Source organism: Pseudorca crassidens, chromosome 3 (genome assembly GCF_039906515.1).
Source record: "Pseudorca crassidens isolate mPseCra1 chromosome 3, mPseCra1.hap1, whole genome shotgun sequence".
Classification (NCBI taxonomy): domain Eukaryota; kingdom Metazoa; phylum Chordata; class Mammalia; order Artiodactyla; family Delphinidae; genus Pseudorca; species Pseudorca crassidens.
Genome location: NC_090298.1, coordinates 176,940,405 through 176,965,803, shown reverse-complemented (window position 1 = coordinate 176,965,803; position 25,399 = coordinate 176,940,405).

Here is a 25,399-nt window from a genome sequence, read left to right as displayed (position 1 = left end):
CTGCCCCCCGGTCAAAAGGGCCATCTGAAAAAAGTATAAAATCCAGAAAGGCAGGACAGGCCATGGAGAACTGGGAGCCTTGTTATGCTGATGGGCGGGATGTAAATTGCCAACAGCCACTCTGGAGAAGTGTATGGTGTTTCCTGAAACATCTAAAAAACAAAGCAACAGAGCCTAGGGCACTTCCACTTATGGTCCTATAGCTTAGGGAAATTAAAATCAAAAAGACACAGCCACCCCAAAGTTTGGGACGGCTCTGTTTACAAGAACCTCATTTACGGTACAAATTCAATATCACAGAAGGTGAAAAATGGATAAAGAATTTGTGGTACTTACGTACAATGCAATATCACTCAGCAATGAAATCTATATCATCAGGCCCGTAGCAGCATAATGAGTGGATTCAGGTACGATGATTCTAAGTGAGATAAGTCACACAGAAAAAGAAACATCATAAGATATCACTACTACACGGAATGTAAACTTGGCTACACAGAAACTGAATTACAAAACAGAACACGGTCTCAAATGTAGAAAACCAACTTATGCTTGCTTAAGGGGAAAGGTGAGTTGGGGTTCTGCATAAAACCAGAGATTGAAATTAGCACAGATACCATTCCATAAGCCAAATATGTAATAGACAAGAGCTACTCCTTGCTCAACGAAGTGGACTCTACACCACATATTAATCGCCTAAGAATATACCTGACTAGTAATAATCTTAAAACCTATGGATTTATATGTCTCCAAAAGAGAATCAAGCATGTGTACAGCGGCATAAACGCAGCAGTGATAGGATTGGTGAGGTTTGATGAGCAAATGCAGACCCTTTGAAGTCATATTGCATGGTAGCCATTCCATGGGTCTCAACTCTCCAGGTTTAAGGGATTCTTCCTTCAGCTAAAACATGCATGTGGAACCCAGAGTATGATCCACCGTGTGATCGGGAAACGTGTTCAAATGTGTCTCAGTTTTTGTCCCCTGGTACTCGGGTGCAACATTCCAGATGCTTTACTAACACTCTCCCCACTTGGAGAGTCAGTGCCTTTAACCTCCTGTTTGGCCCAGTTTGCAATTTCTGCGGAAAATGAACAGGAATAAGGAGAACCAATGAGAGACTAGCTGGAGGTGTCTGGATGGGCAAATTTAACTCTCATTTCCCACCAGGAAGAGGAATTAACCAAAGGCTCAGCGTGCCATGCCGGAACCACACTAGGGCCTGAAGCAATCCTGCGGTGTTGCGGCCAGCTCACAAGAAAGTGAGTTGAAGAAAGGAGCTCAGGGGCACTGTAATTCACAAACCTGCAGAGTTAAAAATGACAGCTATCGTCCAAAAATATATTGAAGTAAGGCTGCCAAGAGGACTTGAAAGCGGGGCAGGATTGCAGGAAACCGATTTCAGGAGGTAGACTGGAATTGCATGTAAAGCATAGGAAAAGAGGCAGAACGTCCACAATGATGCACTTGGCCAAAAAGGGCGTATGCGTTTTTTCCTGAATATATTCAGGAAAAAACGCATACGCCCTTTTTGGCCAACCAAGCAAGCTTGCAAAGGAAATCTGCACTACAATGAAGTCTCACTGCCCCCCGGTCAAAAGGGCCATCTGAAAAAAGTATAAAATCCAGAAAGGCAGGACAGGCCATGGAGAACTGGGAGCCTTGTTATGCTGATGGGCGGGATGTAAATTGCCAACAGCCACTCTGGAGAAGTGTATGGTGTTTCCTGAAACATCTAAAAAACAAAGCAACAGAGCCTAGGGCACTTCCACTTATGGTCCTATAGCTTAGGGAAATTAAAATCAAAAAGACACAGCCACCCCAAAGTTTGGGACGGCTCTGTTTACAAGAACCTCATTTACAGTACAAATTCAATATCACAGAAGGTGAAAAATGGATAAAGAATTTGTGGTACTTACGTACAATGCAATATCACTCAGCAATGAAATCTATATCATCAGGCCCGTAGCAGCATAATGAGTGGATTCAGGTACGATGATTCTAAGTGAGATAAGTCACACAGAAAAAGAAACATCATAAGATATCACTACTACACGGAATGTAAACTTGGCTACACAGAAACTGAATTACAAAACAGAACACGGTCTCAAATGTAGAAAACCAACTTATGCTTGCTTAAGGGGAAAGGTGAGTTGGGGTTCTGCATAAAACCAGAGATTGAAATTAGCACAGATACCATTCCATAAGCCAAATATGTAATAGACAAGAGCTACTCCTTGCTCAACGAAGTGGACTCTACACCACATATTAATCGCCTAAGAATATACCTGACTAGTAATAATCTTAAAACCTATGGATTTATATGTCTCCAAAAGAGAATCAAGCATGTGTACAGCGGCATAAACGCAGCAGTGATAGGATTGGTGAGGTTTGATGAGCAAATGCAGACCCTTTGAAGTCATATTGCATGGTAGCCATTCCATGGGTCTCAACTCTCCAGGTTTAAGGGATTCTTCCTTCAGCTAAAACATGCATGTGGAACCCAGAGTATGATCCACCGTGTGATCGGGAAACGTGTTCAAATGTGTCTCAGTTTTTGTCCCCTGGTACTCGGGTGCAACATTCCAGATGCTTTACTAACACTCTCCCCACTTGGAGAGTCAGTGCCTTTAACCTCCTGTTTGGCCCAGTTTGCAATTTCTGCGGAAAATGAACAGGAATAGGGAGAACCAATGAGAGACTAGCTGGAGGTGTCTGGATGGGCAAATTTAACTCTCATTTCCCACCAGGAAGAGGAATTAACCAAAGGCTCAGCGTGCCATGCCGGAACCACACTAGGGCCTGAAGCAATCCTGCGGTGTTGCGGCCAGCTCACAAGAAAGTGAGTTGAAGAAAGGAGCTCAGGGGCACTGTAATTCACAAACCTGCAGAGTTAAAAATGACAGCTATCGTCCAAAAATATATTGAAGTAAGGCTGCCAAGAGGACTTGAAAGCGGGGCAGGATTGCAGGAAACCGATTTCAGGAGGTAGACTGGAATTGCATGTAAAGCATAGGAAAAGAGGCAGAACGTCCACAATGATGCACTTGGCCAAAAAGGGCGTATGCGTTTTTTCCTGAATATATTCAGGAAAAAACGCATACGCCCTTTTTGGCCAACCAAGCAAGCTTGCAAAGGAAATCTGCACTACAATGAAGTCTCACTGCCCCCCGGTCAAAAGGGCCATCTGAAAAAAGTATAAAATCCAGAAAGGCAGGACAGGCCATGGAGAACTGGGAGCCTTGTTATGCTGATGGGCGGGATGTAAATTGCCAACAGCCACTCTGGAGAAGTGTATGGTGTTTCCTGAAACATCTAAAAAACAAAGCAACAGAGCCTAGGGCACTTCCACTTATGGTCCTATAGCTTAGGGAAATTAAAATCAAAAAGACACAGCCACCCCAAAGTTTGGGACGGCTCTGTTTACAAGAACCTCATTTACAGTACAAATTCAATATCACAGAAGGTGAAAAATGGATAAAGAATTTGTGGTACTTACGTACAATGCAATATCACTCAGCAATGAAATCTATATCATCAGGCCCGTAGCAGCATAATGAGTGGATTCAGGTACGATGATTCTAAGTGAGATAAGTCACACAGAAAAAGAAACATCATAAGATATCACTACTACACGGAATGTAAACTTGGCTACACAGAAACTGAATTACAAAACAGAACTCGGTCTCAAATGTAGAAAACCAACTTATGCTTGCTTAAGGGGAAAGGTGAGTTGGGGTTCTGCATAAAACCAGAGATTGAAATTAGCACAGATACCATTCCATAAGCCAAATATGTAATAGACAAGAGCTACTCCTTGCTCAACGAAGTGGACTCTACACCACATATTAATCGCCTAAGAATATACCTGACTAGTAATAATCTTAAAACCTATGGATTTATATGTCTCCAAAAGAGAATCAAGCATGTGTACAGCGGCATAAACGCAGCAGTGATAGGATTGGTGAGGTTTGATGAGCAAATGCAGACCCTTTGAAGTCATATTGCATGGTAGCCATTCCATGGGTCTCAACTCTCCAGGTTTAAGGGATTCTTCCTTCAGCTAAAACATGCATGTGGAACCCAGAGTATGATCCACCGTGTGATCGGGAAATGTGTTCAAATGTGTCTCAGTTTTTGTCCCCTGGTACTCGGGTGCAACATTCCATACGTTTACTAACACTCTCCCCACTTGGAGAGTCAGTGCCTTTAACCTCCTGTTTGGCCCAGTTTGCAATTTCTGCGGAAAATGAACAGGAATAGGGAGAACCAATGAGAGACTAGCTGGAGGTGTCTGGATGGGCAAATTTAACTCTCATTTCCCACCAGGAAGAGGAATTAACCAAAGGCTCAGCGTGCCATGCCAGAACCACACTAGGGCCTGAAGCCATGCTGCGGTGTTGCGGCCAGCTCACAAGAAAGCGAGTTGAAGAAAGGAGCTCAGGGGCACTGTAATTCATAAACCTGCAGAGTTAAAAATGACAGCTATCGTCCAAAAATATATTGAAGTAAGGCTGCCAAGAGGACTCGAAAGCGGGGCAGAATTGCAGGAAACCGATTTCAGGAGGTAGACTGGAATTGCATGTAAAGCATAGGAAAAGAGGCAGAACGTCCACAATGATGCACTTGGCCAAAAAGGGCGTATGCGTTTTTTCCTGAATATATTCAGGAAAAAACGCATACGCCCTTTTTGGCCAACCAAGCAAGCTTGCAAAGGAAATCTGCACTACAATGAAGTCTCACTGCCCCCCAGTCAAAAGGGCCATCTGAAAAAAGTGTAAAATCCAGAAAGGCCGGACAGGCCATGGAGACATGGGAGCCTTGTTATGCTGATGGGCGGGATGTAAATTGCCAACAGCCACTCTGGAGAAGTGTATGGTGTTTCCTGAAACATCTAAAAAACAAAGCAACAGAGCCTAGGGCACTTCCACTTATGGTCCTATAGCTTAGGGAAATTAAAATCAAAAAGACACAGCCACCTCAAAGTTTGGGACAGCTCTGTTTACAAGATCCTCGTTTATGGTACAAGTTCAATATCACAGAAAGCGAAAAATGGATAAAGAAGTTGTGGTACTTACGTACAATGCAATATCACTCAGCAATGAAATCTATGTCATCAGGCCCATAGCAGCATAATGAGTGGATTCAGGTACGATGATTCTAAGTGAGATAAGTCACACAGAAAAAGAAACATCATAAGATATCACTAATACACGGAATGTAAACTTGGCTACACAGGAACTGAATTACAAAACAGAACAGGATCTCAAATGTAGAAAACCAACTTATGCTTGCTTAAGGGGAAAGGTGAGTTGGGGTGCTGCATAAAACCAGAGATTGAAATTAGCACAGATACCATTCCATAAGCCAAATAGGTAATAGACAAGAGCTACTCCTTGCTCAACGAAGTGGACTCAACACCCCATATTAAATGCCTAAGAATATACCTGACTGGTAAGAATCTTAAAACCTATGGATTTATATGTCTCCGAAAGAGAATCAAGCGTGTCTACAGCGGCATAAATGCAGCAGTGATAGGATTGGTAAGGTTCGGTGAGCAAATGCAGACCCTTTGAAGTCATATTGCATGGTACCCATTCCATGGGTCTCAACTCTCCAGGTTTAAGGGATTCTTCCTTCAGCTAAAACATGCATGTGGAACCCAGAGTATGATCCACCGTGTGATCGGGAAACGTGTTCAAATGTGTCTCAGTTTTCGTCCCCTGGTACTCGGGCGCAACATTCCAGACGCTTTACTAACACTCTCCCCACTTGGAGAGTCAGTGCCTTTAACCTCCTGTTTGGCCCAGTTTGCAATTTCTGCGGAAAATGAACAGGAATAGGGAGAACCAATGAGAGACTAGCTGGAGGTGTCTGGACGGGCAAATTTAACTCTCATTTCCCACCAGGAAGAGGAATTAACCAAAGGCTCAGCGTGCCATACTGGAACCACACTAGGGCCTGAAGCAATCCTGCGGTGTTGCGGCCAGCTCACAAGAAAGCGAGTTGAAGAAAGGAGCTCAGGGGCACTGTAATTCACAAACCTGCAGAGTTATAAATGACAGCTATCGTCCAAAAATATATTGAAGTAAGGCTGCCAAGAGGACTCGAAAGCGGGGCAGAATTGCAGGAATCCGATTTCAGGAGGTAGACTGGAATTGCATGTAAAGCATAGGAAAAGAGGCAGAACGTCCACAATGATGCACTTGGCCAAAAAGGGCGTATGCGTTTTTTCCTGAATATATTCAGGAAAAAACGCATACGCCCTTTTTGGCCAACCAAGCAAGCTTGCAAAGGAAATCTGCACTACAATGAAGTCTCACTGCCCCCCAGTCAAAAGGGCCATCTGAAAAAAGTGTAAAATCCAGAAAGGCAGGACAGCTCATGGAGAATTGGGAGCCTTGTTATGCTGATGGGCGGGATGTAAATTGCCAACAGCCACTCTGGAGAAGTGTATGGTGTTTCCTGAAACATCTAAAAAACAAAGCAACAGAGCCTAGGGCACTTCCACTTATGGTCCTATAGCTTAGGGAAATTAAAATCAAAAAGACACAGCCACCCCAAAGTTTGGGACGGCTCTGTTTACAAGAACCTCGTTTACGGTACAAGTTCAATATCACAGAAAGCGAAAAATGGATAAAGAAGTTGTGGTACTTACGTACAATGCAATATCACTCAGCAATGAAATCTATGTCATCAGGCCCATAGCAGAATAATGAGTGGATTCAGGTACGATGATTCTAAGTGAGATAAGTCACACAGAAAAAGAAACATCATAAGATATCACTAATACACGGAATGTAAACTTGGCTACACAGGAACTGAATTACAAAACAGAACAGGATCTCAAATGTAGAAAACCAACTTATGCTTGCTTAAGGGGAAAGGTGAGTTGGGGTTCTGCATAAAACCAGAGATTGAAATTAGCACAGATACCATTCCATAAGCCAAATATGTAATAGACAAGAGCTACTCCTTGCTCAACGAAGTGGACTCTACACCCCATATTAATCGCCTAAGAATATACCTGACTAGTAATAATCTTAAAACCTATGGATTTATATGTCTCCGAAAGAGAATCAAGGGTGTGTACAGTGGCATAAGCGCAGCAGTGATAGGATTGGTGAGGTTCGGTGAGCCAATGCAGAACGTCTGAAGTCATATTGCATGGTACCCATTCCATGGGTCTCAACTCTCCAGGTTTAAGGGATTCTTCCTTCACCTAAAACATGCATGTGGAACCCAGAGTATGATCCACCGTGTGATCGGGAAACGTGTTCAAATGTGTCTCAGGTTTTGTCCCCTGGTACTCGGGTGCAACATTCCAGACGCTTTACTAAAACTTTCCCCACTTGGAGAGTCAGTGCCTTTAACCTCCTGTTTGGCCCAGTTTGCAATTTTTGCGGAAGATGAACAGGAATAGGGAGAACCAGTGAGAGACTAGCTGGAGGTGTCTGGACGGGCAAATTTAACTCTCATTTCCCACCAGGAAGAGGAATTAACCAAAGGCTCAGCGTGCCATGCCAGAACCACACTAGGGCCTGAAGCAATGCTGCGGTGTTGCGGCCAGCTCACAAGAAAGCGAGTTGAAGAAAGGAGCTCAGGGGCACTGTAATTCACAAACCTGCAGAGTTATAAATGACAGCTATCGTCCAAAAATATATTGAAGTAAGGCTGCCAAGAGGACTCGAAAGCGGGGCAGAATTGCAGGAATCCGATTTCAGGAGGTAGACTGGAATTGCATGTAAAGCATAGGAAAAGAGACAGAATGTCCACAATGATGCACTTGGCCAAAAAGGCGTATGCGTTTTTTCCTGAATATATTCAGGAAAAAACGCATACGCACTTTTTGGCCAACCAAGCAAGCTTGCAAAGGAAATCTGCACTACAATGAAGTCTCACTGCCCCCCAGTCAAAAGGGCCATCTGAAAAAAGTGTAAAATCCAGAAAGGCCGGACAGGCCATGGAGAACTGGGAGCCTTGTTATGCTGATGGGCTGGATGTAAATTGCCAACAGCCACTCTGGAGAAGTGTATGGTGTTTCCTGAAACATCTAAAAAACAAAGCAACAGAGCCTAGGGCACTTCCACTTATGGTCCTATAGCTTAGGGAAATTAAAATCAAAAAGAAACAGCCACCCCAAAGTTTGGGACGGCTCTGTTTACAAGAACCTCATTTATGGTACAAGTTCAATATCACAGAAAGCGAAAAATGGATAAAGAATTTGTGGTACTTACGTACAATGCAATATCACTCAGCAATGAAATGTATATCATCAGGCCCGTAGCAGCATAATGAGTGGATTCAGGTACGATGATTCTAAGTGAAATAAGTCACACAGAAAAAGAAACATCATAAGATATCCCTACTACACGGAATGTAAACTTGGCTACCCAGGAACTGAAATACAAAACAGAACAGTGTCTCAAATGTAGAAAACCAACTTATGCTTGCTTAAGGGGAAAGGTGAATTGGGGTGCTGCATAAAACCAGAGATTGAAATTAGCACAGATACCGTTCCATAAGCCAAATATGTAATAGACAAGAGCTACTCCTTGCTCAACGAAGAGGACTCAACACCCCATATTAAACGTCTAGGAATATACCTGACTAGTAAGAATCTTAAAACCTATGGATTTATATGTCTCCGAAAGGGAATCAAGCGTGTGTACAGTGGCATAAGCACAGCAGTGATAGGATTGGTGAGGTTCGGTGAGCCAATGCAGAAACTTTGAAGTCATATTGCATGGTACCCATTCCATGGGTCTCAACTCTCCAGGTTTAAGGGATTCTTCCTTCACCTAAAACATGCATGTGGAACCCAGAGTATGATCCACCGTGTGATCGGGAAACGTGTTGAAATGTGTCTCAGGTTTCGTCTCCTCGTACTCGGGTGCAACATTCCAGACGCTTTACTAACACTCTCCCCACTTGGAGAGTCAGTGCCTTTAACCTCCTGTTTGGCCCAGTTTGCAATTTCTGCGGAATATGAACAGGAATAGGGAGAACCAATGAGAGACTATCTGGAGGTGTCTGGACGGACAAATTTAACTCTCATTTCCCACCAGGAAGAGGAATTAACCAAAGGCTCAGCTTGCCATGCCGGAACCACACTAGGGCCTGAAGCAATCCTGCGGTGTTGCGGCCAGCTCACAAGAAAGCGAGTTGAAGAAAGCAGCTCAGGGGCACTGTAATACACAAACCTGCAGAGTTAAAAATGACAGCTATCGTCCAAAAATATATTGAAGTAAGGCTGCCAAGAGGATTTGAAAGTGGGGCAGAATTGCAGGAAACCGGTTTCAGGAGGTAGACTGGAATTGCATGTAAAGCATAGGAAAAGAGGCAGAACGTCCACAATGATGCACTTGGCCAAAAAGGGCGTATGCGTTTTTTCCTGAATATATTCAGGAAAAAACGCATACGCCCTTTTTGGCCAACCAAGCAAGCTTGCAAAGGAAATCTGCACTACAATGAAGTCTCACTGCCCCCCGGTCAAAAGGGCCATCTGAAAAAAGTGTAAAATTCAGAAAGGCAGGACAGCTCATGGAGAATTGGGAGCCTTGTTATGCTGATGGGCGGGATGTAAATTGCCAACAGCCACTCTGGAGAAGTGTATGGTGTTTCCTGAAACATCTAAAAAACAAAGCAACAGAGCCTAGGGCACTTCCACTTATGGTCCTAAAGCTTAGGGAAATTAAAATCAAAAAGACACAGCCACCCCAAAGTTTGGGACGGCTCTGTTTACAAGAACCTCGTTTACGGTACAAGTTCAATATCACAGAAAGCGAAAAATGGATAAAGAAGTTGTGGTACTTACGTACAATGCAATATCACTCAGCAATGAAATCTATGTCATCAGGCCCATAGCAGAATAATGAGTGGATTCAGGTACGATGATTCTAAGTGAGATAAGTCACACAGAAAAAGAAACATCATAAGATATCACTAATACACGGAATGTAAACTTGGCTACACAGGAACTGAATTACAAAACAGAACACGGTCTCAAATGTAGAAAACCAACTTATGCTTGCTTAAGGGGAAAGGTGAGTTGGGGTTCTGCATAAAACCAGAGATTGAAATTAGCACAGATACCATTCCATAAGCCAAATATGTAATAGACAAGAGCTACTCCTTGCTCAACGAAGTGGACTCTACACCCCATATTAATCGCCTAAGAATATACCTGACTAGTAATAATCTTAAAACCTATGGATTTATATGTCTCCAAAAGAGAATCAAGCATGTGTACAGCGGCATAAACGCAGCAGTGATAGGATTGGTGAGGTTTGATGAGCAAATGCAGACCCTTTGAAGTCATATTGCATGGTAGCCATTCCATGGGTCTCAACTCTCCAGGTTTAAGGGATTCTTCCTTCAGCTAAAACATGCATGTGGAACCCAGAGTATGATCCACCGTGTGATCGGGAAACGTGTTCAAATGTGTCTCAGTTTTTGTCCCCTGGTACTCGGGTGCAACATTCCAGATGCTTTACTAACACTCTCCCCACTTGGAGAGTCAGTGCCTTTAACCTCCTGTTTGGCCCAGTTTGCAATTTCTGCGGAAAATGAACAGGAATAGGGAGAACCAATGAGAGACTAGCTGGAGGTGTCTGGATGGGCAAATTTAACTCTCATTTCCCACCAGGAAGAGGAATTAACCAAAGGCTCAGCGTGCCATGCCGGAACCACACTAGGGCCTGAAGCAATCCTGCGGTGTTGCGGCCAGCTCACAAGAAAGTGAGTTGAAGAAAGGAGCTCAGGGGCACTGTAATTCACAAACCTGCAGAGTTAAAAATGACAGCTATCGTCCAAAAATATATTGAAGTAAGGCTGCCAAGAGGACTTGAAAGCGGGGCAGGATTGCAGGAAACCGATTTCAGGAGGTAGACTGGAATTGCATGTAAAGCATAGGAAAAGAGGCAGAACGTCCACAATGATGCACTTGGCCAAAAAGGGCGTATGCGTTTTTTCCTGAATATATTCAGGAAAAAACGCATACGCCCTTTTTGGCCAACCAAGCAAGCTTGCAAAGGAAATCTGCACTACAATGAAGTCTCACTGCCCCCCGGTCAAAAGGGCCATCTGAAAAAAGTATAAAATCCAGAAAGGCAGGACAGGCCATGGAGAACTGGGAGCCTTGTTATGCTGATGGGCGGGATGTAAATTGCCAACAGCCACTCTGGAGAAGTGTATGGTGTTTCCTGAAACATCTAAAAAACAAAGCAACAGAGCCTAGGGCACTTCCACTTATGGTCCTATAGCTTAGGGAAATTAAAATCAAAAAGACACAGCCACCCCAAAGTTTGGGACGGCTCTGTTTACAAGAACCTCATTTACGGTACAAATTCAATATCACAGAAGGTGAAAAATGGATAAAGAATTTGTGGTACTTACGTACAATGCAATATCACTCAGCAATGAAATCTATATCATCAGGCCCGTAGCAGCATAATGAGTGGATTCAGGTACGATGATTCTAAGTGAGATAAGTCACACAGAAAAAGAAACATCATAAGATATCACTACTACACGGAATGTAAACTTGGCTACACAGAAACTGAATTACAAAACAGAACACGGTCTCAAATGTAGAAAACCAACTTATGCTTGCTTAAGGGGAAAGGTGAGTTGGGGTTCTGCATGAAACCAGAGATTGAAATTAGCACAGATACCATTCCATAAGCCAAATATGTAATAGACAAGAGCTACTCCTTGCTCAACGAAGTGGACTCTACACCACATATTAATCGCCTAAGAATATACCTGACTAGTAATAATCTTAAAACCTATGGATTTATATGTCTCCAAAAGAGAATCAAGCATGTGTACAGCGGCATAAACGCAGCAGTGATAGGATTGGTGAGGTTTGATGAGCAAATGCAGACCCTTTGAAGTCATATTGCATGGTAGCCATTCCATGGGTCTCAACTCTCCAGGTTTAAGGGATTCTTCCTTCAGCTAAAACATGCATGTGGAACCCAGAGTATGATCCACCGTGTGATCGGGAAACGTGTTCAAATGTGTCTCAGTTTTTGTCCCCTGGTACTCGGGTGCAACATTCCAGATGCTTTACTAACACTCTCCCCACTTGGAAAGTCAGTGCCTTTAACCTCCTGTTTGGCCCAGTTTGCAATTTCTGCGGAAAATGAACAGGAATAGGGAGAACCAATGAGAGACTAGCTGGAGGTGTCTGGATGGGCAAATTTAACTCTCATTTCCCACCAGGAAGAGGAATTAACCAAAGGCTCAGCGTGCCATGCCGGAACCACACTAGGGCCTGAAGCAATCCTGCGGTGTTGCGGCCAGCTCACAAGAAAGTGAGTTGAAGAAAGGAGCTCAGGGGCACTGTAATTCACAAACCTGCAGAGTTAAAAATGACAGCTATCGTCCAAAAATATATTGAAGTAAGGCTGCCAAGAGGACTTGAAAGCGGGGCAGGATTGCAGGAAACCGATTTCAGGAGGTAGACTGGAATTGCATGTAAAGCATAGGAAAAGAGGCAGAACGTCCACAATGATGCACTTGGCCAAAAAGGGCGTATGCGTTTTTTCCTGAATATATTCAGGAAAAAACGCATACGCCCTTTTTGGCCAACCAAGCAAGCTTGCAAAGGAAATCTGCACTACCATGAAGTCTCACTGCCCCCCGGTCAAAAGGGCCATCTGAAAAAAGTGTAAAATCCAGAAAGGCAGGACAGGCCATGGAGAACTGGGAGTCTTGTTATGCTGATGGGCGGGATGTAAATTGCCAACAGCCACTCTGGAGAAGTGTATGGTGTTTCCTGAAACATCTAAAAAACAAAGCAACAGAGCCTAGGGCACTTCCACTTATGGTCCTATAGCTTAGGGAAATTAAAATCAAAAAGACACAGCCACCCCAAAGTTTGGGACGGCTCTGTTTACAAGAACCTCATTTACAGTACAAATTCAATATCACAGAAGGTGAAAAATGGATAAAGAATTTGTGGTACTTACGTACAATGCAATATCACTCAGCAATGAAATCTATATAATCAGGCCCGTAGCAGCATAATGAGTGGATTCAGGTACGATGATTCTAAGTGAGATAAGTCACACAGAAAAAGAAACATCATAAGATATCACTACTACACGGAATGTAAACTTGGCTACACAGAAACTGAATTACAAAACAGAACACGGTCTCAAATGTAGAAAACCAACTTATGCTTGCTTAAGGGGAAAGGTGAGTTGGGGTGCTGCATAAAACCAGAGATTGAAATTAGCACAGATACCATTCCATAAGCCAAATATGTAATATACCAGATCTACTCCTTGCTCAACGAAGTGGACTCTACACCCCATATTAATCGCCTAAGAATATACCTGACTAGTAATAATCTTAAAACCTATGGATTTATATGTCTCCAAAAGAGAATCAAGCATGTGTACAGCGGCATAAACGCAGCAGTGATAGGATTTCTGAGGTTTGATGAGCAAATGCAGACCCTTTGAAGTCATATTGCATGGTAGCCATTCCATGGGTCTCAACTCTCCAGGTTTAAGGGATTCTTCCTTCAGCTAAAACATGCATGTGGAACCCAGAGTATGATCCACCGTGTGATCGGGAAACGTGTTCAAATGTGTCTCACTTTTCGTCCCCTGGTACTCGGGTGCAACATTCCAGACGCTTTACTAACACTCTCCCCACTTGGAGAGTCAGTGCCTTTAACCTCCTGTTTGGCCCAGTTTGCAATTTCTGCGGAAAATGAACAGGAATAGGGAGAACCAATGAGAGACTAGCTGGAGGTGTCTGGATGGGCAAATTTAACTCTCATTTCCCACCAGGAAGAGGAATTAACCAAAGGCTCAGCGTGCCATGCCGGAACCACACTAGGGCCTGAAGCAATCCTGCGGTGTTGCGGCCAGCTCACAAGAAAGCGAGTTGAAGAAAGGAGCTCAGGGGCACTGTAATTCACAAACCTGCAGAGTTAAAAATGACAGCTATCGTCCAAAAATATATTGAAGTAAGGCTGCCAAGAGGACTCGAAAGCGGGGCAGAATTGCAGGAATCCGATTTCAGGAGGTAGACTGGAATTGCATGTAAAGCATAGGAAAAGAGACAGAATGTCCACAATGATGCACTTGGCCAAAAAGGGCGTATGCGTTTTTTCCTGAATATATTCAGGAAAAAACGCATACGCCCTTTTTGGCCAACCAAGCAAGCTTGCAAAGGAAATCTGCACTACAATGAAGTCTCACTGCCCCCCAGTCAAAAGGAGCATCTGAAAAAAGTGTAAAATCCAGAAAGGCCTGACAGGCCATGGAGAACTGGGAGCCTTGTTATGCTGATGGGCGGGATGTAAATTGCCAACAACCACTCTGGAGAAGTGTATGGTGTTTCCTGAAACATCTAAAAAACAAAGCAACAGAGCCTAGGGCACTTCCACTTATGGTCCTATAGCTTAGGGAAATTAAAATCAAAAAGAAACAGCCACCCCAAAGTTTGGGACGGCTCTGTTTACAAGAACCTCATTTACGGTACAAGTTCAATATCACAGAAAGCGAAAAATGGATAAAGAATTTGTGGTACTTACGTACAATGCAATATCACTCAGCAATGAAATGTATATCATCAGGCCCGTAGCAGCATAATGAGTGGATTCAGGTACGATGATTCTAAGTGAAATAAGTCACACAGGAAAAGAAACATCATAAGATATCCCTACTACACGGAATGTAAACTTGGCTACCCAGGAACTGAAATACAAAACAGAACAGGGTCTCAAATGTAGAAAACCAACTTATGCTTGCTTAAGGGGAAAGGTGAGTTGGGGTTCTGCATAAAACCAGAGATTGAAATTAGCACAGATACCGTTCCATAAGCCAAATATGTAATAGACAAGAGCTACTCCTTGCTCAACGAAGAGGACTCAACACCCCATATTAAACGTCTAAGAATATACCTGACTAGTAAGAATCTTAAAATCTATGGATTTATATGTCTCCGAAAGAGAATCAAGTTTGTGTACAGTGGCATAAGCGCAGCAGTGATAGGATTGGTGAGGTTCGGTGAGCCAATGCAGAACCTTTGAAGTCATATTGAATGGTACCCATTCCATGGGTCTCAACTCTCCAGGTTTAAGGGATTCTTCCTTCAGCTAAAACATGCATGTGGAACCCAGAGTATGATCCACCGTGTGATCGGGAAACGTGTTCAAATGTGTCTCAGTTTTTGTCCCCTGGTACTCGGGTGCAACATTCCAGACGCTTTACTAAAACTCTCCCCACTTGGAGAGTCAGTGCCTTTAACCTCCTGTTTGGCCCAGTTTGCAATTTCTGCGGAAAATGAACAGGAATAGGGAGAACCAATGAGAGACTAGCTGGAGGTGTCTGGACGGGCAAATTTAACTCTCATTTCCCACCAGGAAGAGGAATTAACCAAAGGCTCAGCGTGCCATACGGGAACGACACTAGGGCCTGAAGCAATCCTGCGGTGTTGCGGCCAGCTCACAAGAAAGCGAGTTGAAGAAAGGAGCTCAGGGGCACTGTAATTCACAATCCTGCAGAGTTATAAATGACAGCTATCGTCCAAAAATATATTGAAGTAAGGCTGCCAAGAGGACTCGAAAGCGGGGCAGAATTGCAGGAATCCGATTTCAGGAGGTAGACTGGAATTGCATGTAAAGCATAGGAAAAGAGGCAGAACATCCACAATGATGCACTTGGCCAAAAAGGGCATATGCGTTTTTTCCTGAATATATTCAGGAAAAAACGCATACGCCCTTTTTGGCCAACCAAGCAAGCTTGCAAAGGAAATCTGCAGTACAATGAAGTCTCACTGCCCCCCGGTCAAAAGGGCCATCTGAAAAAAGTGTAAAATCCAGAAAGGCCGGACAGGCCATGGAGAACTGGGAGCCTTGTTATGCTGATGGGTGGGATGTAAATTGCCAACAGCCACTCTGGAGAAGTGTATGGTGTTTCCTGAAACATCTAAAAAACAAAGCAACAGAGCCTAGGGCACTTCCACTTATGGTCGTATAGCTTAGGGAAATTAAAATCAAAAAGACACAGCCACCCCAAAGTTTGGGACGGCTCTGTTTACAAGAACCTCGTTTACGGTACAAGTTCAATATCACAGAAAGCGAAAAATGGATAAAGAAGTTGTGGTACTTACGTACAATGCAATATCACTCAGGAATGAAATCTATGTCATCAGGCCCGTAGCAGCATAATGAGTGGATTCAGGTACGATGATTCTAAGTGACATAAGTCACACAGAAAAAGAAACATCATAAGATATCACTAATACATGGAATGTAAACTTGGCTACACAGGAACTGAATTACAAAACAGAACAGGATCTCAAATGTAGAAAACCAACTTATGCTTGCTTAAGGGGAAAGGTGAGTTGGGGTGCTGCATAAAACCAGAGATTGAAATTAGCACAGATACCGTTCCATAAGCCAAATATGTAATAGACAAGAGCTACTCCTTGCTCAACGAAGTGGACTCAACACCCCATATTAAACGTCTAAGAATATACCTGACTAGTAAGAATCTTAAAACCTATGGATTTATATGTCTCCAAAAGAGAATCAAGCATGTGTACAGCGGCATAAACGCAGCAGTGATAGGATTGGTGAGGTTTGATGAGCAAATGCAGACCCTTTGAAGTCATATTGCATGGTAGCCATTCCATGGGTCTCAACTCTCCAGGTTTAAGGGATTCTTCCTTCAGCTAAAACATGCATGTGGAACCCAGAGTATGATCCACCGTGTGATCGGGAAACGTGTTCAAATGTGTCTCAGTTTTTGTCCCCTGGTACTCGGGTGCAACATTCCAGACGCTTTACTAACACTCTCCCCACTGGAGAGTCAGTGCCTTTAACCTCCTGTTTGGCCCAGTTTGCCATTTCTGTGGAAAATGAACAGGAATAGGGAGAACCAATGAGAGACTAGCTGGAGGTGTCTGGATGGGCAAATTTAACTCTCATTTCCCACCAGGAAGTGGAATTAACCAAAGGCTCAGCGTGCCATGCCGGAACCACACTAGGGCCTGAAGCAATCCTGCGGTGTTGCGGCCAGCTCACAAGAAAGTGAGTTGAAGAAAGGAGCTCAGGGGCACTGTAATTCACAAACCTGCAGAGTTAAAAATGACAGCTATCGTCCAAAAATATATTGAAGTAAGGCTGCCAAGAGGACTTGAAAGCGGGGCAGAATTGCAGGAAACCGATTTCAGGAGGTAGACTGGAATTGCATGTAAAGCATAGGAAAAGAGGCAGAACGTCCACAATGATGCACTTGGCCAAAAAGGGCGTATGCGTTTTTTCCTGAATATATTCAGGAAAAAACGCATACGCCCTTTTTGGCCAACCAAGCAAGCTTGCAAAGGAAATCTGCACTACAATGAAGTCTCACTGCCCCCCGGTCAAAAGGGCCATCTGAAAAAAGTGTAAAATCCAGAAAGGCAGGACAGGCCATGGAGAACTGGGAGCCTTGTTATGCTGATGGGCGGGATGTAAATTGCCAACAGCCACTCTGGAGAAGTGTATGGTGTTTCCTGAAACATCTAAAAAACAAAGCAACAGAGCCTAGGGCACTTCCACTTATGGTCCTATAGCTTAGGGAAATTAAAATCAAAAAGACACAGCCACCCCAAAGTTTGGGACGGCTCTGTTTACAAGAACCTCATTTACAGTACAAATTCAATATCACAGAAGGTGAAAAATGGATAAAGAATTTGTGGTACTTACGTACAATGCAATATCACTCAGCAATGAAATCTATATCATCAGGCCCGTAGCAGCATAATGAGTGGATTCAGGTACGATGATTCTAAGTGAGATAAGTCACACAGAAAAAGAAACATCATAAGATATCACTACTACACGGAATGTAAACTTGGCTACACAGAAACTGAATTACAAAACAGAACACGGTCTCAAATGTAGAAAACCAACTTATGCTTGCTTAAGGGGAAAGGTGAGTTGGGGTGCTGCATAAAACCAGAGATTGAAATTAGCACAGATACCATTCCATAAGCCAAATATGTAATAGACAAGAGCTACTCCTTGCTCAACGAAGTGGACTCTACACCCCATATTAATCGCCTAAGAATATACCTGACTAGTAATAATCTTAAAACCTATGGATTTATATGTCTCCAAAAGAGAATCAAGCATGTGTACAGCGGCATAAACGCAGCAGTGATAGGATTGGTGAGGTTTGATGAGCAAATGCAGACCCTTTGAAGTCATATTGCATGGTAGCCATTCCATGGGTCTCAACTCTCCAGGTTTAAGGGATTCTTCCTTCAGCTAAAACATGCATGTGGAACCCAGAGTACGATCCACCGTGTGATCGGGAAACGTGTTCAAATGTGTCTCAGTTTTTGTCCCCTGGTACTCGGGTGCAACATTCCAGATGCTTTACTAACACTCTCCCCACTTGGAGAGTCAGTGCCTTTAACCTCCTGTTTGGCCCAGTTTGCAATTTCTGCGGAAAATGAACAGGAATAGGGAGAACCAATGAGAGACTAGCTAGAGGTGTCTGGATGGGCAAATTTAACTCTCATTTCCCACCAGGAAGAGGAATTAACCAAAGGCTCAGCGTGCCATGCCAGAACCACACTAGGGCCTGAAGCAATCCTGCGGTGTTGCGGCCAGCTCACAAGAAAGCGAGTTGAAGAAAGGAGCTCAGAGGCACTGTAATTCACAAACCTGCAGAGTTAAAAATGACAGCTATCGTCCAAAAATATATTGAAGTAAGGCTGCCAAGAGGACTTGAAAGCGGGGCAGGATTGCAGGAAACCGATTTCAGGAGGTAGACTGGAATTGCATGTAAAGCATAGGAAAAGAGGCAGAACGTCCACAATGATGCACTTGGCCAAAAAGGGCGTATGCGTTTTTTCCTGAATATATTCAGGAAAAAACGCATACGCCCTTTTTGGCCAACCAAGCAAGCTTGCAAAGGAAATCTGCACTACAATGAAGTCTCACTGCCCCCCGGTCAAAAGGGCCATCTGAAAAAAGTGTAAAATCCAGAAAGGCAGGATAGGCCATGGAGAACTGGGAGCCTTGTTATGCTGATGGGCGGGATGTAAATTGCCAACAGCCACTCTGGAGAAGTGTATGGTGTTTCCTGAAACATCTAAAAAACAAAGCAACAGAGCCTAGGGCACTTCCACTTATGGTCCTATAGCTTAGGGAAATTAAAATCAAAAAGACACAGCCACCCTAAAGTTTGGGACGGCTCTGTTTACAAGATCCTCGTTTACGGTACAAGTTCAATATCACAGAAAGCGAAAAATGGATAAAGAAGTTGTGGTACTTACGTACAATGCAATATCACTCAGCAATGAAATCTATGTCATCAGGCCCATAGCAGCATAATGAGTGGATTCAGGTACGATGATTCTAAGTGAGATAAGTCACACAGAAAAAGAAACATCATAAGATATCACTAATACACGGAATGTAAACTTGGCTACACAGGAACTGAATTACAAAACAGAACAGGATCTCAAATGTAGAAAACCAACTTATGCTTGCTTAAGGGGAAAGGTGAGTTGGGGTGCTGCATAAAACCAGAGATTGAAATTAGCACAGATACCATTCCATAAGCCAAATAGGTAATAGACAAGAGCTACTCCTTGCTCAACGAAGTGGACTCAACACCCCATATTAAATGCCTAAGAATATACCTGACTGGTAAGAATCTTAAAACCTATGGATTTATATGTCTCCGAAAGAGAATCAAGCGTGTGTACAACGGCATAAATGCAGCAGTGATAGGATTGTTGAGGTTCGGTGAGCAAATGCAGACCCTTTGAAGTCATATTGCATGGTACCCATTCCATGGGTCTCAACTCTCCAGGTTTAAGGGATTCTTCCTTCACCTAAAACATGCATGTGGAACCCAGAGTATGATCCACTGTGTGATCGGGAAACGTGTTCAAATGTCTCACTTTTCGTCCCCTGGTACTCGGGTGCAACATTCCAGACGCTTTACTAAAACTCTCCCCACTTGGAGAGTCACTGCCTTTAACCTCCTGTTTGGCCCAGTTTGCAATTTCTGCGGAAAATGAACAGGAATAGGGAGAACCAATGAGAGACTAGCTGGAGGTGTCTGGACGGGCAAATTTAACTCTCATTTCCCACCAGGAAGAGGAATTAACCAAAGGCTCAGCGTGCCATGCCGGAATGACACTAGGGCCTGAAGCAATCCTGCGGTGTTGCGGCCAGCTCACAAGAAAGCGAGTTGAAGAAAGGAGCTCAGGGGCACTGTAATTCACAAACCTGCAGAGTTATAAATGACAGCTATCGTCCAAAAATATATTGAAGTAAGGCTGCCAAGAGGACTTGAAAGCGGGGCAGAATTGCAGGAAACCGATTTCAGGAGGTAGACTGGAATTGCATGTAAAGCATAGGAAAAGAGGCAGAACGTCCACAATGATGCACTTGGCCAAAAAGGGCGTATGCGTTTTTTCCTGAATATATTCAGGAAAAAACGCATACGCCCTTTTTGGCCAACCAAGCAAGCTTGCAAAGGAAATCTGCACTACAATGAAGTCTCACTGCCCCCCAGTCAAAAGGGCCATCTGAAAAAAGTGTAAAATCCAGAAAGGCAGGACAGGCCATGGAGAACTGGGAGCCTTGTTATGCTGATGGGTGGGATGTAAATTGCCAACAGCCACTCTGGAGAAGTGTATGGTGTTTCCTGAAACATCTAAAAAACAAAGCAACAGAGCCTAGGGCACTTCCACTTATGGTCCTATAGCTTAGGGAAATTAAAATCAAAAAGACACAGCCACCCCAAAGTTTGGGACGGCTCTGTTTACAAGAACCTCATTTACAGTACAAATTCAATATCACAGAAGGTAAAAAATGGATAAAGAATTTGTGGTACTTACGTACAATGCAATATCACTCAGCAATGAAATCTATATCATCAGGCCCGTAGCAGCATAATGAGTGGATTCAGGTACGATGATTCTAAGTGAGATAAGTCACACAGAAAAGGAAACATCATAAGATATCACTACTACACGGAATGTAAACTTGGCTACACAGAAACTGAATTACAAAACAGAACACGGTCTCAAATGTAGAAAACCAACTTATGCTTGCTTAAGGGGAAAGGTGAGTTGGGGTTCTGCATAAAACCAGAGATTGAAATTAGCACAGATACCATTCCATAAGCCAAATATGTAATAGACAAGATCTACTCCTTGCTCAACGAAGTGGACTCTACACCCCATATTAATCGCCTAAGAATATACCTGACTAGTAATAATCTTAAAACCTATGGATTTATATGTCTCCAAAAGAGAATCAAGCATGTGTACAGCGGCATAAACGCAGCAGTGATAGGATTTCTGAGGTTTGATGAGCAAATGCAGACCCTTTGAAGTCATATTGCATGGTAGCCATTCCATGGGTCTCAACTCTCCAGGTTTAAGGGATTCTTCCTTCAGCTAAAACATGCATGTGGAACCCAGAGTATGATCCACCGTGTGATCGGGAAACGTGTTCAAATGTGTCTCAGTTTTCGTCCCCTGGTACTCGGGTGCAACATTCCAGACGCTTTACTAACACTCTCCCCACTTGGAGAGTCAGTGCCTTTAACCTCCTGTTTGGCCCAGTTTGCAATTTCTGCGGAAAATGAACAGGAATAGGGAGAACCAATGAGAGACTAGCTGGAGGTGTCTGGATGGGCAAATTTAACTCTCATTTCCCACCAGGAAGAGGAATTAACCAAAGGCTCAGCGTGCCATGCCGGAACCACACTAGGGCCTGAAGCAATCCTGCGGTGTTGCGGCCAGCTCACAAGAAAGCGAGTTGAAGAAAGGAGCTCAGGGGCACTGTAATTCACAAACCTGCAGAGTTAAAAATGACAGCTATCGTCCAAAAATATATTGAAGTAAGGCTGCCAAGAGGACTCGAAAGCGGGGCAGAATTGCAGGAATCCGATTTCAGAAGGTAGACTGGAATTGCATGTAAAGCATAGGAAAAGAGACAGAATGTCCACAATGATGCACTTGGCCAAAAAGGGCGTATGCGTTTTTTCCTGAATATATTCAGGAAAAAACGCATACGCCCTTTTGGGCCAACCAAGCAAGCTTGCAAAGGAAATCTGCACTACAATGAAGTCTCACTGCCCCCAAGTCTAAAGGGCCATCTGAAAAAAGTGTAAAATCCAGAAAGGCCGGACAGGCCATGGAGAACTGGGAGCCTTGTTATGCTGATGGGCGGGATGTAAATTGCCAACAGCCACTCTGGAGAAGTGTATGGTGTTTCCTGAAACATCTAAAAAACAAAGCAACAGAGCCTAGGGCACTTCCACTTATGGTCCTATAGCTTAGGGAAATTAAAATCAAAAAGAAACAGCCACCCCAAAGTTTGGGACGGCTCTGTTTACAAGAACCTCATTTACGGTACAAGTTCAATATCACAGAAAGCGAAAAATGGATAAAGAATTTGTGGTACTTACGTACAATGCAATATCACTCAGCAATGAAATGTATATCATCAGGCCCGTAGCAGCATAATGAGTGGATTCAGGTACGATGATTCTAAGTGAAATAAGTCACACAGGAAAAGAAACATCATAAGATATCCCTACTACACGGAATGTAAACTTGGCTACCCAGGAACTGAAATACAAAACAGAACAGGGTCTCAAATGTAGAAAACCAATTTATGCTTGCTTAAGGGGAAAGGTGAATTGGGGTGCTGCATAAAACCAGAGATTGAAATTAGCACAGATACCGTTCCATAAGCCAAATATGTAATAGACAAGAGCTACTCCTTGCTCAACGAAGAGGACTCAACACCCCATATTAAACGTCTAGGAATATACCTGACTTGTAAGAATCTTAAAACCTATGGATTTATATGTCTCCGAAAGGGAATCAAGCGTGTGTACAGTGGCAAAAGCACAGCAGTGATAGGATTGGTGAGGTTCGGTGAGCCAATGCAGAACCTTTGAAGTCATATTGCATGGTACCCATTCCATGGGTCTCAACTCTCCAGGTTTAAGGGATTCTTCCTTCACCTAAAACATGCATGTGGAACCCAGAGTATGATCCACCGTGTGATCGGGAAACGTGTTGAAATGTGTCTCAGGTTTCGTCTCCTCGTACTCGGGTGCAACATTCCAGACGCTTTACTAACACTCTCCCCACTTGGAGAGTCAGTGCCTTTAACCTCCTGTTTGGCCCAGTTTGCAATTTCTGCGGAAAATGAACAGGAATAGGGAGAACCAATGAGAGACTAGCTGGAGGTGTCTGGACGGGCAAATTTAACTCTCATTTCCCACCAGGAACAGGAATTAACCAAAGGCTCAGCGTGCCATACCGGAACCACACTAGGGCCTGAAGCAATCCTGCGGTGTTGCGGCCAGCTCACAAGAAAGCGAGTTGAAGAAAGCAGCTCAGGGGCACTGTAATACACAAACCTGCAGAGTTAAAAATGACAGCTATCGTCCAAAAATATATTGAAGTAAGGCTGCCAAGAGGACTTGAAAGCGGGGCAGAATTGCAGGAAACCGATTTCAGGAGGTAGACTGGAATTGCATGTAAAGCATAGGAAAAGAGGCAGAACGTCCACAATGATGCACTTGGCCAAAAAGGGCGTATGCGTTTTTTCCTGAATATATTCAGGAAAAAACGCATACGCCCTTTTTGGCCAACCAAGCAAGCTTGCAAAGGAAATCTGCACTACAATGAAGTCTCACTGCCCCCCGGTCAAAAGGGCCATCTGAAAAAAGTGTAAAATCCAGAAAGGCAGGACAGGCCATGGAGAACTGGGAGCCTTGTTATGCTGATGGGCGGGATGTAAATTGCCAACAGCCACTCTGGAGAAGTGTATGGTGTTTCCTGAAACATCTACAAAACAAAGCAACAGAGCCTAGGGCACTTCCACTTATGGTCCTATAGCTTAGGGAAATTAAAATCAAAAAGACACAGCCACCCCAAAGTTTGGGACGGCTCTGTTTACAAGAACCTCGTTTACGGTACAAGTTCAATATCACAGAAAGCGAAAAATGGATAAAGAAGTTGTGGTACTTACGTACAATGCAATATCACTCAGCAATGAAATCTATGTCATCAGGCCCATAGCAGCATAATGAGTGGATTCAGGTACGATGATTCTAAGTGAGATAAGTCACACAGAAAAAGAAACATCATAAGATATCACTAATACACGGAATGTAAACTTGGCTACACAGGAACTGAATTACAAAACAGAACAAGGTCTCAAATGTAGAAAACCAACTTATGCTTGCTTAAGGGGAAAGGTGAGTTGGGGTGCTGCATAAAACCAGAGATTGAAATTAGCACAGATACCGTTCCATAAGCCAAATATGTAATAGACAAGAGCTACTCCTTGCTCAACGAAGAGGACTCAACACCCCATATTAAACGTCTAAGAATATACCTGACTAGTAAGAATCTTAAAATCTATGGATTTATATGTCTCCGAAAGAGAATCAAGCGTGTGTACAGTGGCATAAGCGCAGCAGTGATAGGATTGGTGAGGTTCGGTGAGCCAATGCAGAACCTTTGAAGTCATATTGAATGGTACCCATTCCATGGGTCTCAACTCTCCAGGTTTAAGGGATTCTTCCTTCAGCTAAAACATGCATGTGGAACCCAGAGTATGATCCACCGTGTGATCGGGAAACGTGTTCAAATGTGTCTCAGTTTTTGTCCCCTGGTACTCGGGTGCAACATTCCAGACGCTTTACTAACACTCTCCCCACTTGGAGAGTCAGTGCCTTTAACCTCCTGTTTGGCCCAGTTTGCAATTTCTGCGGAAAATGAACAGGAATAGGGAGAACCAATGAGAGACTAGCTGGAGGTGTCTGGATGGGCAAATGTAACTCTCATTTCCCACCAGGAAGAGGAATTAACCAAAGGCTCAGCGTGCCATGCCGGAACCACACTAAGGCCTGAAGCAATCCTGCGGTTTTGCGGCCAGCTCACAAGAAAGCGAGTTGAAGAAAGGAGCTCAGGGGCACTGTAATTCACAAACCTGCAGAGTTAAAAATGACAGCTATCGTCCAAAAATATATTGAAGTAAGGCTGCCAAGAGGACTTGAAAGCGGGGCAGGATTGCAGGAAACCGATTTCAGGAGGTAGACTGGAATTGCATGTAAAGCATAGGAAAAGAGGCAGAACGTCCACAATGATGCACTTGGCCAAAAAGGGCGTATGCGTTTTTTCCTGAATATATTCAGAAAAAAACGCATACGCCCTTTTTGGCCAACCAAGCAAGCTTGCAAAGCAAATCTGCACTACAATGAAGTCTCACTGCCCCCCGGTCAAAAGGGCCATCTGAAAAAAGTGTAACATCCAGAAAGGCAGGACAGGCCATGGAGAACTGGGAGCCTTGTTATGCTGATGGGCGGGATGTAAATTGCCAACAGCCACTCTG